Below are 15,690 nucleotides of genomic sequence, written 5' to 3' on the forward strand. Positions count from 1 at the left end.
ACTCAGTTCGAAGTAGCACCTGTTGGCAAGAGTTCTTTGCGTTAGATTTTGCGGCTAACGTTGTTGTTGGAGATAATGCAGGTTTCAAGACGACGAAATTATCTACGACTTAGAAGTATTACTTAGAAGTTATGACTGCCAACAATGACGTGGGAGTTAAGTAGCCAACGCGACGACTGTTTGTTTGATGACAGAAGATATTTCGTCTTGCCCTCGTTGCCCCGTCCATCGCAGTTCTTGGACTTCGGTGATGTCAGCCTTTACTCTTATGAAGGCAACTACCAGCTGGGTAGAGAAATCTTCCAATTAAGGGACCGGACATCCAGGTGCAGGTTCTCAGTCTGTTTTGTCCTTTTCATTGGGGATGTTGTTTACATTCATTAGTAGCTTCTAGATAGATGTTCAATAAACCGATGACCGTATTGCGCTGGAATAATTGATTGAGTGTCCAAAAACCTTAAAAATATGCCCATTATTAGGTTCTTCTCGTATTTGGGGTGAAATTTGCTGCAAAATTTGACAGAAGTGGACATTTTTTACCCAAAATACTTGTGTATGATTTTACCCCTCTTGGAGATTCATTGATCCATGGTCTTCAATTCACATGCCACATTTTTTATTTCCATGGTAGGTTCGTGCTACTACTAAGCTAATTGCTATAATTATCGAAAAACATTCTGTGTTCTTATTTGTCTATAATTTTACAGCGAATAAATTCGAATCACTAGTCATATTATTGTATGCCACACCCCCGAGGCAAGCATTAAAACAAATAACTGCAAGCAATAACGTATATAATTGTCTTAATCGCTTATCGTCTAGCATAAAGAGCAAATCGTTTTGTATAATATAATCGCATTTGTTTCAATTGACAATTGTCAGTCAGCAATCTTTGGACGACAAGAAGCATTAGCAATTTTATGCTTATTTGAATTATACAAAAACAAAAACGAACAAATCTCTTTGAAAGCACACAATCTGCAGTTAAAGCATTGCCAGACGCTTGCTGGCCAGCGCTTCTCAGCATTTCATCACATAATCGTTGGGAGGCAACCCGACTTGACTCGCGCTCGAGGCGTTGATTAGCTTAAGTTTTTATTGATTGAATTTTTTCTTAAGCTCATTCGCCTACCAGCGGTTATTTGCGTTTTCGTTTTGAGCGTAAACTTTAACATTGTTCCAAGCTCAACTATCTCGTTAAGTTAAACTTCGTTTATACCCGGCGAGTTCATTGCCAATATGGAGCCTAGCTATGGCTGTGTATAATTTTTTCCAATCGCGCGCCAATCATTGAAGGACTGTCCGCCGGGCATGTCAATTAGTACTTGCGTAGTTTTGCACATATTTACTCACATTTATATACATATTTACTTTAGTGCTGTGGTACAGTGTTGGCCCACCGCTGCGTTTAATGGGCGTACTCAAGGACTTTGGTGCGCTGGACCGCGTGCCAGTTGATTGCAGGCGCGCTGACGTCATTCTGCTTGCGCACGTATCTCGTCTTTGTAAGTTCGCTCAATTAAGTGCTTAATAATTCGATCGTGATGTTGTATTTAGCGTATGAAAATTTGCGAACAAATAGTTAATTGCATTAATCAGTTGAAGGCTCACATAACTGATGCGGCGTATGTCATTGAGGCTGGGTGGGTCTGGTAGTATTGCTGCGAAAATGATTGGGATTGCAGTTAAAGAATTACAAAATATTAATGTTAGTAACTACTAAGAACACGGGCGGTGATATTATTCTTGAATTCTTAAAATGACATTGGGTAAACAAAATATCTCCTATAGAAACACTTTAAAACGCGCTAACTTCGGCTGTACTGAAGCTACAATAGTCTTCACAGATGCAGTTTTTGTAGCACAAAAGGTCTTTACCTTGGTATTCTGATCGGTATGTATGGCAGCTATGTAGTATGTATATGCTATAGTGGTCCGATATCAACGGCACCGGCAAGCGAGCTGCTCTTGATAAGAAACATGATGTGTGCATAATTTCAGATCGATATCTCAAAACTGAGAGTATAGTTCTGGGTTCGCCTTCTCCTGGGGTGGTCCTTACACTGCCATTCAGGAGGCTGAAGAAGTGTTCCCTCCATAATTTTTGTATACTTTGGGCATCGTCCTCTTTCTTTTTCTATCTGCAAATCCGACTCGCTTTCATCTTCAATTCTCGGTATCTATCCCATCCCGCGCAAGTCTGTTTTCTGTCCGCTACGACACGACACTCCTCGTCGTAACAGCTGTTCTTTTGCATTTTCCGAAAACCAATAGTTTCGTCTGCAGCTGTACGTAATTAGTTTGAAATGTCGACCCACAGTTTCCTAATACCGAGTTGTTAACGACTGCTCTCAGAGAGCAGGAGTGCAAGTCGAGCAGAAAATCGTTCTGCTGCCTTTGTGATTGCAGCTTCTAGACGTCGAACATTCCTTGTGATTGTTAACGTGCGTTTTTTTGCTGCACATCTAAAACACTGGAAACGTGTCTTCCGTCTATCACAACATGATCGATCTGGTTGGCGGCTTTTCTATCCGGAGACAGCCAGGTAGCTTGATGTATTTTCTTGTGCTGGAATCTAGTACTATAGATAACCATATTTCGGGCCCCGGCGAAGTCGATTAGTCTCAACCCATGTTCTTAGGCTACCCCGAGGATACTTGGTCAAAGACCTGAAGTCGTGAGCTGCTTAAGAAATATGTAAAATAATCGTTTCTGGCCACTTCTAAGTGAATGGCGATCAGAGAACTTCCTCACTTGCGTGAACTTCTACACATGACTTCATCCTCCATCTCCAATGTCTATATAATTTAGAGTTATTGACTCCACCTATAGTTAGAAATAGGTCTAATTTTGGTACACATAAACTGGTCGCCTATTCAGAATCCAATCAAAATATGTATCTCGAAGTCTAAAGTGGCTATTTCTGCAATTCTTTTTGTTTGCAGAGTTTCCTTGTCTAACTCGTATATATAGGAAATGTAGCTTATATGCGGAATGTTTTGAAAAATCTGGAAACTGAAGTGAAAATCGCTTTTCGTCCGATTTTGGTATTCTACTCTATTTAATTGGGTAGATTAGAGTTCGGACTGTTCTCGGAAACAGGGCATTAATTGGTGATTTGTGTGTACAAAAAACTATACAGTCTCGAAAATCAACCGAAATTATGTTTAATGAAAGTTAAACTCCATTTTGGATATAATTTTGGGAGTTTAAAAAGTAAGGATGAACACACATTATTTTTCCACTATATTTTCTACTTTACTTGCTCACAATTAATACCTTTGTATTCATTTTTTATTTTGGTATTTTGAAATGTAAGCTTCAAATTTGTAAAATTGATGAACCAAAAAACATTTTATTAAGAATTCATAACATAACATTCAAAAAACACAATCAGACCCAATCTTAGCATACCACATGATCATAATTTTCAATCAGTATCTGCACAGTAAGGTCTTGTCATAAAGTGGCCAACACGCTACTGCCCTACGCAACAGCTACTACCACAAACGGCGAATGTTTTTAGCCACTCTAACGACCGGTAACAGAGCTCCCGCTGGGCAAGCTAGACGACGGGATACATGTTCTTTAATTCTTTTTTCCTAAATCTGAACACCAATGGGTTCATATAAACATAGGTATATTCAAGGTTCGTTTAAAAAGTGCAAGAAGGCAAAAACTGCGAGCACTGGGCATAAATCTTGTAATGAAAATACAAAAGAAAATCAGTCCACGTCCCAAATGCCCACACAACAATTGAGAATTGTTGAAAAGTTGTAGTGGCTACCAAGCTGAAGTTGGTTTTTCTGGTTAGATTTTCATTACTTCAATTATCGTTTTTTTTTTTTACTTGACGGCCACAAACAATTAAGTTGCGTGTGCTGATTGCTATAAGTTTCTTGGGCACGCGCCTGGTGTACGCGGCAGCCGACATTGGACAGGCGGCATCAAGCAAGTTAACTAGCTCCTAATGCTGCATAAAAAACGAAAAACTAATGAAGCGAACTGTATTTGCCTCGCTGCTGCACGTTAATAGTCAGTAGAAATTTAGAAGTGTTTTACTAAGCCAGATAAATAAAAATGTATTTTAAGAAAAGGCAAGGAAACCTATAGATATGTATATACATATATATCTTCTACATATGTTTTCTAATAGTTCTCCTTGTTTGAAAACACTCCATGTTTTACACCTGTTACTTCGCGCTTCTTCTGTTATCCCGTGTTTTCTAAGTAGTGAGCTTCATATTAAGGTCTTCATTTTATGATCGTAGAAAATTATAAAAATGAGCAGTTTCGAAGTAAAAGAACGATTCGGTGCTCCGTTGTTGTCTGGTACTGGACAACTGGGCCACAAGTGACCTCGGTGAGCCCAGGTCATCACCAGCTCTGTGCGTACTTCTTAGCAAAATATGCCTATCACATTGGCCCAGCAAACCGATAAATTCCAGCATTCTATTTGATGTTGTTGAGGCGATACGATCCTTCTACGAATACATAGATCCAAGGGCCTTGATCTTGCGTCTACAGACTGTGCAGTTTAGCATCAGGTGCTCGGTTGTTTCTAGCTTTATGTTGCGGAAGAGGCTACACTTACGTTAAATAAGTGCTTCTTGAGACTAAAGTCCCCAGAGTAAAATGCCACAAGTAGCCAGAATTTGTTTCTCATGACGTTGAATACGCTTTTCAAACTTGTGAGGTTGTAACCAACCGATTAGCAACTTTTACTTGCGTATGCCTGAGGATTGCTGCCAAAAGTATTGGCTCAATGCTGAGCAGCTCTAGGGACTAACCGCAATGCAGGATTTCATCCTGGAAGCAGCTGCAAAGAGGGCAAGCTTCTTAAGGAAATTCATTCTCAGCTACTCTGTTGTCACCAGGCACACAAATAAGCTGCACTTGGTTACGAACTGATAGGATATTCAGCCATTCTATGCAATCTTGCACCAAAAGCGCTGTAAACTCGTGAGCTGAGATCGCTTTAAGTGCCGCTTGACTATCGCTACCGCACCGACTTATTGAAAATACATACATAGGCTATGTTCGTAAATGCATCATGACGCGCATCATGACGATTGCATTGCATAACAAACAGAACGTTCAGAAATGCAATATTGCAACACTGCAATAATCAAGCGTTCAAAAAAGCAACACTTCTATCAACTGTCATACATAATTTCTATCAAAAAATTGTTTACTGCATTTAACTACGATGTCTGACGAAAAGTAAGTGCAAAACTGTTTTATTTTAATTTTTGTATTGGAATTTAGTTAAATTATGTTAATAATAATTGTATACATTATTATTTTTAAATTTTTAGTGAAAATCTCAGTAATGCGGAGACGCAGTTATTGCTGAGAGTACGGTTGAATATGTCCTCGGGAAACGACTTTATTGTTTTAATAAATGATTTGTTTTTAGGTATTTTTCTTTTTAAAGACAAACATTTGTACCTACAAATTTTTCTTTTTGACTTCAATACCCTTCTTTTTCTTAAGTTTAAAGAAAATCTATCATTTCTTTGCGCACAAATTTCGTCTAGTGTTAGATTCAGCAAAATTTCCATTTTAGTATTATACGCGTTCAAAAATGCAAACAAATGTATTGCAAATTGTCAAAAATTGTATAAGAAGTATCAAACGTCAAACTTGCAGTGTTGCTACTGTTGCTTATGCTGCAAGTCATGATGCATTTACGAACATAGCCATATGTTTGTATGGAAAGTTTGGTAAGCGGTCCTGCGGTACCTGCATCAATACCTTCCAACGTTTGTAAGCAGCCAGTGTACCAATTAATACTGCTATCTCTTAGCAGTAGGACAAGCGTGGAGTTACTTCATTGGACCTTACTCCCTATGGTAACTTTAAATTTCTTTATGAGGCATAACCTATTTGGAACGCTGTACCTCAGTAAAAGAGTCAGTGGTATTTCACTACTTAGGGCCTTTGGTTGGGACGCAGTAACCTTCCCTCTGACATTATTGACGCTTTTGTTGATAGTAAGTATGTTTTGATTTTCGACTGAATATGTTCTAATTTGTACATATTCACATACCATAAATACAAAGTACAGAAGTATGTAAGTATATTTCTGTGCCCACAGTCTTCGCTTTATCTAAAAGTGACCACAAATATTTCCATTTCAAGGTGTCGAATATTCTTAAATGCGCAAATTTTTCACTTACCACACTCCAAGCTTTGTATGCATTTCTCAAGCTTTGCAAATACTTACGCTCTTATCGCTTAATTTCACAACAAATAATTATGGACACATCAGGAGTGGTTTTTTATAGCCAGTATAGCCGCACAACTACTGACAGCTTGCGGAGCTGAAAATATTTTATTTATTTAATTTAATTCTTTTTTTATTTTTGCTAAACAATGTTGTTTTTGTAGGTTTTTTAACCATGTTGTTTTTGTAATTTTGTTTTATTTGCTATTTACATAAAATTTTATCGCTTATTATTTTTATACAAGTTTCTGTTGTGCATTTTTTTATTGTTGTTGTCGCAGGCACAAGCAAACGCGTTTTACTACAAATACTACGCGATCACATTACGCATCGTCAACAAAATTGTAATAAAACTCAAACAACAACAAAAAGAAGAAAATAAAAGAATAGAATACTATCGTAGTAGTAAATGTCCGTCCGCAAGAATAACAGCACCGAAAAAGTCATGTCTCATATGCATTTGTCTGTCCGCTTGCAGTAAAAAAAATCAGTCAGAGTGCTCGTTTGCTGGCCAGTTGGTGTGTCGTCCGTCCGTCCGTCCATGCACATGACCAGGCAATCAGCCAACCATTGTCGTAGAACCTTCATATTCCCTGCTTGCAAGTGTGAGTGTGTGCATATATTTGTTTATGTTCCTGTTTGTTTGTGTGTATATGTAAAAATCCATTAAGGCAATGACCTGTTTTCATTTCTCCACTCAAACCAACATTGGGCGATAGGTAATACAGTCAAACAAGACAAAAAAAAGAAAGAAACAAATAAACATACACCAACACATGCATATGTGTTGTGATCTCCACATATTAATATACATATGTATATGTATGTATATACAGTTCACAACTTTACAGGCAGCTCCTTTATGCTGTTTAATGCTCTACACTTGTGGTTGTTGTTGTTGATGTTGTGCCATAGGGTCTTGTTGGCTTTTAGAACATTACTTGGCTGTGATTGTGATTGTATCTGCGCGTATATTGTATAAAATTGTTGTTTTTGTAATTTTAGAAGTAGTTGTTGTAGTTAGTATTCTTGTGGTTGTCGTTGTGTTTATTGTTGTTGTTGTAGCCTTATTTTTATTATTGATATTTTCATGTTGTTATTGTCATTTTTGCTTTTGTTGTAGTTGTGCTTGGTTTTCTTGCTGTTGTTGTTTTGATATTTCGACGATCAGCTGCAGCTGTGTTTACATTTCGCTTGTTGCATATTGTTGTTTGGGGTTTTCATTTGTTTTTGTTGTTCTTATTATTATTGTTTACTCGTATCCAACACAACTGTCCAGTCTTCGACGTCAATTCTTTTTTTTTCTTTTTCGTTTGCTTAACATTTCTGCTTTTTCATGGTGTTTGAAACGCTATTTTACGTGTGATTTGCTGTTGTTGCTTTTACTCTTTTTATTATATTTCTTTTATATCATAATTCCTGTTTTTATTTTTAGTTTTAGTTTCTCTTTTCTTTTTATTTTTTTCAGTTTCTCTTTAATATATGATATTTTGTTATTTTCTTGTGTGTTTTGCATTTTGTTGCAAGTTCTGTTGTGAAATTGTAGAAACGATCAAATTGTTTCGTGTTAAATTGGATAGAATTTTTCCTTTGTCAGCTCTTTTTGTATAGAATTTTCTCTTAATTTTGAAAGAATTTACTCTTTTTGCTTCTTCTACTTTTTGATAGTGTTTTGTTCATACCAATATTTTTATATGATGAGATATTTTGGAAACAAGTTATTTACTGTTTTATGCTCTTTCGAATATATACTAAGATCATTTACATTTCCTTATTTTTAATCTGTCATATTGATGGAACGCGGTCTATAATATTTGCATTAAATGCTAATCTATACCTCTGATTATTTCCGCTGATTATATTGCATAAAGCAATAATATAATTTTCTATACATTTATTATATCAAAATGATACGAGTAAGTAGCTTAAGTGAATTTATTAGTTACACAATTCTAATGCGACAAGTAATCTTTTAATCTGGCTGTAACTCTATCATTCTCTTTCTAAAGTACCTCCGCCATCTCTTCTCCAAAACATAACATATGCTTTAGAGCTCTCTTTGTATTTATAAGCCCCAAAAAGAGCAAAAAACTACCACAACCCGCAATATGTGTTTGCATACATGAACATATGTATGTACATGAGATGAGTTGATTTGGCGCTCGGTCCTTTCTGTAGGGTACTGGTACACTGGGCTGCTATATAAAGGGCAGCTGGTGAAATATCAGCTCAGTACGCTTAGAACAGCGACATTCGGTGGTGACTAGATAATGATTACAGAATTTGGTATAAAACCTTGAGTTTATATAAACCTGCGAAATATTTCTGCTAAATAAGATTTTTTAGTTTCAGTCCAAAATGTCGACTTTTATTATATTATCCTGGTTATTTCCTGCTTATTTTCGGTAGTAGAACTTCGAATAAATAAAATATGACATTTTTATTAAGCTCTTGTGCTATATCTATACTTCTTGCAGAATAAATATTAATGAAAGTATTTTTTGGCTATAAACTAGCACCACAAATTTTTCAGTTTTAATCCTAAATGTATGCTATATTTTTCTATGTTATCACAATTTAGGCTCCTAAGTTGAAATCAGCTGGTGCTAAATATTAATGCAGCATTGAATATGTAAACTACGTGATCGCGCCTTATTCTATTCTATTTATTCTTTGACTAATATCACCACTTTATTTTTATAATTTAATATTTGTGTTGATAAAAATATATAACTGTTAATTTTTGAACGATAATTAATTTTTAAAAATGCGCCTAATGGCATGCTTCATCTTTTATTGATAGTACGTAAATAGTTTAGTTCACTTTTGATTTGCAGCACTAATACTTATTTTATTTCCACATAATCAAACAATTGGTAATCAATTTTGACAAATTTTATGAAAACGCCTAATTATATGCATGGTATTAAGCGTACTATTTGACTATATAAATTTCTAAACTTTTGGGTCTCTGCCGCAATAATTTTCATAAAGTTTGCTCAACTGTATAAAAAAATAATATCTAAAGATCGACCATTAGTCTATTTCTTAAGATGATGCATACTTTGAGGAGCAAGCAGAAAGAGGCGAGCTTAAATCTTTGGTAATATTACTAAATTATGCCTGATTGTATGCTGTATGTGCTGCAAAATTTAATGTTAATGACTTAGCCAGCTTTTTGGCTTGGCGCTTAATGCTCTCCTTGAAGTTGAAACTAATCCACAAAGCAATAACTAAAGAACATCCTACAATAATCTGTGATTTTATTTAGTTTTGCATACATTTAGGGGCAAGACAAATGTTAGTGATTAGAAGAGAGTACATATGTATGCGACTGCTTTCTGGTGTGATTTTTAAATGAAATTTGATTAATTATACAAAAAACACTTTTAATACCGTTATTTATAAATTTTGTGTAATCTGAGGAAGTGTATAGAATTTTGAATTCCAAACAATAGAATTGTCTACCAACATCATAAAGCTATTTTTCTCTCTCTCTCATTTAGACTGATAATTAAAACACTGTTAGCGAAGCTCTATAACTATATATTATATATACAACATACATTTTTATGTATGTAAGTATACTGTAGGTGCATATTTGGCAATCAAATTTGACAAACTGAACATCGAAGGAGACTCGATCCGCCGGATATATCCTCCTTATATTTCGATTGGCGCTTTTTCATGCTTACATACATATGTAAGTCTCTCCCTAAAAAAATAGAGGAACATATGGTCCATTGCAAGCATTACGTTTGCGCCGATTACATCTCATGTTCAAGTTCACTTTCGCAGTCACTGTCAAGCGATTACTCCACTATTTACACTGCCGGCAAAAGCGCTACAAATACACGGTCGCACACACTTGCAGCGTTGCATTTTGTTATACAATCGTAAACTGTGTCTTCGGTAGCAAGAGCGAGTGTCGTTGCATGCTACATGCTGCGCATAACTGCCCATGTACCACCATACATAATGCAGTCCAGCGCTGTAATGGAGACAAGCCTCTGGCCTGAAAAGTGAGGCGCACTCACTCAGCAGGCGCGTGCATGTTCGTGCACGTTTCGGTTGCAACTTATACTCGCGCACGCGTTTGACGTCGTCAGTTGCATTACTGTTTCTGTTGTTGCTGTATTCTTGACGAGCCCCAGCTGTGTCGTGTATAGTTGGCCCGTCAGTCGTTGCCATAAGCCTCTATACAGCTTGGCTTATGCTGACAGCCATCAGCGACAAGCCGCCAACTGCCAGCCAGCTTTGCGCTCGTTCCTCAATTTGATTGCGCCTCTTGCCGGTGGTGTCGTTGTACTAACTTGTTTGCCGCCTCTTATACCCGTGTCCACGAAATCCACTCGTGCTGATGTGTCTGTTCGGGCTTGAAGCGTGCCGCGTACAGTGCAGCACAAAAAGTCTTTTTGGCGCGAAGATTTCGATTTTCTTTCAGCTGGTTTTGGTATAAACAATACGACGCTGATTTCAGCCAGTTTTCCCGGTTTTTTTATTGCCTAGCTTCAGCCTAGACACGAGTCAAACAACAATAGTGGTGGCGTAAGTTGTCGAGAACTACGGCTTTTCCAGTGATCTTGTGGTTATTCTTAGTATGTTTGTTTAAATAGAGTTGCCAAGTGATTAGTGTGTTTCCTATATCCACTATAACCGTGGGTTGGGATGGGTCGATAACACAAATATGCACCAGCTGCCAGCGATGGTACATCCCAAGTGCTAACAATTACCTGTGTACTTGGTTCTTCCGTTTTGCTTTCGCTGCCCAACCATAAGTTTCGAATCTAAGAAATCTTTGAAGCTTCGTTTTACATGCTTACGACATGGTCTAACCAAGGCATTCATATTATTTTTATCTGCTCAACCATGTTTATGTCGCCGTAGAGCCCATACAGTTCGTGGTTCCATCTTCTTTCGTACTCGTCGCTCATGCAGACCGCTCTGAGGACCTTACGGAGAACAGTTCTTCGTCTGCAGAATGATCCGATTCTAAAGTAGTTCCTGTTGGCAAGAGTGATTCTGTCCGATATCCGGATTTAGATGTTTGGTGGTATTTATGCTGGTTTTGAGATTAACAACTTCCTTCACTTTTTCAAACTTCAAATTACAAGTTGCTAGTACTAGCAAATAATATTTATTACGTGAATCCTGGGTAGTTTTGGTTGTTCGATATTAGTTTGGCTATGTAAAATCTTTTTCAATTCTTGCATGAATTAATTTAGTGTAAACCAGCAATCCACATTCGATCGAGATCTCAGTAGCTAGCTCCGTTCCTCAGCCATAAATCAAATTATTATAGTCAGTGAAAGGCAGGTTTCGCCACCATTAAAGAAGCTCACTTCGAAGGCAATTATTTTAGCTTTTGAAAACGAATTCAACAATTTTTTGATTTCTGTTTCTGGATAAACCAAACAAAAACATCTTACGTTTTTTCCGTTCCAGTTCATAAAGAACATCTTATCAAAGGCGACATTTTTTAAAAAGCATCTTATACAAGGCCGATGAGAGATTTTATATTGTAAAGCGAAAACTTCTATTATTCCGGTGTCCATTACAATCGAACTTTATATAATGAGCTTCATCCAAATAAGCACCTAGAAAACGTCGGACCTCCGTTCTTCAAACTTCGAGAATCCATTAAGTAATGTTGCTCAGAGTTTTCGGCATGTAATAATCTACCTGGTTTTATATGCGGCGAAGTAGCGTCAAATCGGTGCGATACTCAAAATTTTTTCGAGATGTTTCTAACAACAAAATCAATATTTAAAAAAAAAACGGCAACATGCCTCAAAAAGGAATTTGGAGGTATATTGTTATCGATGTTTTATGGTGTAAACCTTAGGAGGTACAAATTTAGCAATTGCGGATCTTCCACGCCGAATGGAATAAAACTGGTAAGAAGTTGTGTTAGTTTTGTATTAAAAGTTGATAATTGAAGGTATTTATTTCACCTCCCATTTAAAAAAAATTTAACAGTTTTTCAGATTTTAAACAGAAGCCCAGTTAATTTTGTTTCCTTTTTTTCTGCAGATATTTGGCAACCCTATTCTCAATTTTTTTCTACACAACTATTCGTTGTAATATTGGCGCATTTTCCAGCTGCCAAAGCACATACCCAGGTACGAGTTCTTCTAAGTGTCTTAGAAAAGAATTGCAAATTTGCAACTTAGCTGCGGTTAGTGTTTGTTGTAAATGCGATTGTGAATACTATTGTTGTTGTGGCTTGTGCTTTTAGCTCGTAGTCGCTACTGGGCTGCTGCGCCATTGATTGCCATTGCCTTTGGCCTGTGATCTTGTAACATTTTAACTACGCGCATGCAACCATGACTTGCAGCATCAATATAAAGTCAACAACAATAAAAACAAGGCGATAAAAAATATATATGAAATAAAAACGAATGCTTCAAAACAAATAGCAGCAGCAGTTGCGGCAACAAGTCTCTGCAGTAGCAGCAATTGTGCAAAACAACATGTACGTGCAACTTGCAACGTGCGACGAATGCAATTTTTTTCAGTGAAAGAAGTATGAGGACTTCTATGTTATGGAATGAGGGTCATTTGTGCCATATGTGAAGCAGTTATTTAGTGGTACTTTTAGAGTTCCATCAACTTAAGTTCTGAAATTTTGCAAAATAAAAAGTCTAAATTATATGACAAGACCAATTTAAAAAATAATAAAAATCCAAAAGATGTTTTTATATCTATTTGTGAGTTACATCAAAATTTGTGCTTCAAAAACACTAACTTACATATAACCAATTTCTAGTACTATATGCAGTCCATAAGTGACTAGTTACCTTTAAGCTGGTTTCCCGCCATGCAAGGCTTCCTTCTAAAGCTTACATGCACGCTAACCATCCTTTTTATTAAGGCCTATCAACGCAATGTCATTTTTAATTGAACGTTAATCGTAATCGCCTGCTTGCGTAGCGCAGCTGATGCAGCGCAGATGACTACTCTAGATCACTCTTACGTTTCACAAACTCTGCACAAAATTCGCTGCCAGCGACGACGCCTTCAACATCTCATACGCAGCTTTGTGTGATGTGCCGCTCTGGCTGATCTTTAGAGGTTAAACACCGCTTCATTTTTCATCTCTTTGTTTTTGTATTTAATTGCATTAAATGCGCTTAAGTGGCTCCTGATCACAAGTCAATGAAGTAATAAAGATCAAGGATAAATTGTAATTAAACCAGCTGCAATTAGTACAAAAAACTGGATAATAATAAATAATAATTTTTTTAGAGAAAACGGTAAGAGTTATACACTCATATATAAATTGTGGGTCTGGTTGAGTGTCCAGCTATAAAATCGAGTGCAAACTGTGCATTCATAGCAGAGTAAACCAATAAAATATTTTTAAATATTTTTCTTTTTATGCGCAAAGAGCGACTTGATAGCTTCCAGGTTGTAGCTAACCAGCTAGAACTAGTATTGACCGTTTATCTTTTTAGTTGGGGAAGAGCTACTTGAAAACCTTTTGATCGAAAAGTGAATGCATTTAATTGCCAAGAGCTTAACCTATATTTGCGAAAACCAGACCTCTTCGGATTTTCCAGTTTTAGCAGATTATAGATTCTCTCTAATATGAGGCACTCTCGTCCAAGTGCCAGCACTAATCAGTTCTCAGCACAGCACCTCTTAGTGGTTCTCGCTCGAATTCTCCAGCTCGCACTAACTTTCACTTCCTTACCGCATCTCACCGCCCCTCAATATTTCTTTCCAGTTATCGACAATTCTCACCGGATTTTATCACCTCTCGTCGGTTCTCATTGGCTCTTACCAATTTTCAGAGATTAATTTAATTGCCAAGAGCTCACACTATATATGCAAAACCCAGCGATTTAGGGATTTTCCGGTTTTAGCAGCTTTTCTAGATTCTCTTTACTATGGAATACTCTTATTGGCTCCTGCATTACTCATCTGTTCTCACCGATCCTTAGCACCTCTTAGTGGTGGTCTGTCTGGAATTCTCCGGTTCTCACTAACTTTCACTTCCTTACTGCATCTCAATATTTCCCTCCAGTTCTCGACAATTTTCACCGGATTTTATCACCTTTCGTCAGCTCTCATTGGCTCTTACCACATTTCAGAGATTCTCACTGGTTCTCGCCGCCTCTCAATAGTTCTTCACCTTCCATTGGCACTCATCGGTTACCAATGATTCTCACTGGTTTTCACCGCCCCTTAGCAGCGCTCAAATGATTATTAACAGTTGTCTGTGATTCTTTTGCTGTCCCTCATTGTCTCTCAATAGTTTTCATCGGATCTTATGGGTTATCTTAGTCTTTTACTTACCCACTGTCTCTCAACCGGTTCTCGAAGATTACCTGATATCGCTGTGGTTCTAATCGCACAGATTGTCGCTGATTCTCACAGCCTCTCATTTGTTCTAACTGTTTCTCATTGATTCTCATTTGATCTCAGCACCTTTCAGTGGATCTCAATATCTCTAATAGGTTTTCCGTGATTCTCAGTGGCTAGCACCACCTCCTATTGGCAATCAATGGCTTTCATCGTTTCTCTGTGATTCTCACTGGTTCTCATCGATTATCATCTACTCTGAATGACTCTCGCCGGTTCTATGTAATTCTCACTGATTGTCATCACCTCTTATCGGCTTTCGATTGCTCTTGCCATTTCTAAGTGGTTCTCACTATTTTTCACTGACTCTCTATAGTTCGCACCGCTTCTCATAGTATCTCAGTGCTTCTGAACTGTTCTAATCCTTTCTCAGCGGTGATCGCAGCTTTTTAATGCTTCTTGGTGATTATCCTCGCTTCTCATTAGTAATCACATGGAGTTTCACCGGTTCTTAACTACTATTACTGACCCTCTAGATCTCACACTACACCTCATTATCATCAAAAAAAGATGCCCACCCCGCTCCACTAAGAACTCTTACAAATTTACCAATATCCTCGATAGAAATTGAGCTATAGGTGCTACGGTCTTCATATTCGGTATGCCGGACTTGATAAGGTGTAGTCCAAGTTTAGATTAGAGTTGAAGTGTAATGGAGATAATATTTTTTCTATGGTAAGTTTTATACCGATATCCTCATTTGTATTTGATTTTTCTATTATAAAGGGAAATTAAATGGCGGAGCTTAAAGGGTGAAGTGGACGTGGTTATATTACAATTTCGACCGGCTTTTCCCCCAGTGTGATCATTAAATTACATAAAAATTTAATTTATTGTTCTTTTTGTTGGCGTACACGGCTTTAGTCAGTTTTGTATTCGATTTCCAAAAAAAAATTGTTTGACTTGTTAAATATATCTTTCCTAATCTGACAAGTATTTTGAGCAAAAGCAACAATATTTACAACAACATATGCAAATGTATTTATTTATTTTTAATTACTTAACAATTACTAACCAGTTTAGAAATAAAAACAACTACTATATGTCATAATTGGATATGTGCAACATCGATTATGAAATTTGTTTACCAATTG

Source organism: Bactrocera neohumeralis, chromosome 6 (assembly GCF_024586455.1).
Source record: "Bactrocera neohumeralis isolate Rockhampton chromosome 6, APGP_CSIRO_Bneo_wtdbg2-racon-allhic-juicebox.fasta_v2, whole genome shotgun sequence".
In the NCBI taxonomy this organism is placed as follows: domain Eukaryota; kingdom Metazoa; phylum Arthropoda; class Insecta; order Diptera; family Tephritidae; genus Bactrocera; species Bactrocera neohumeralis.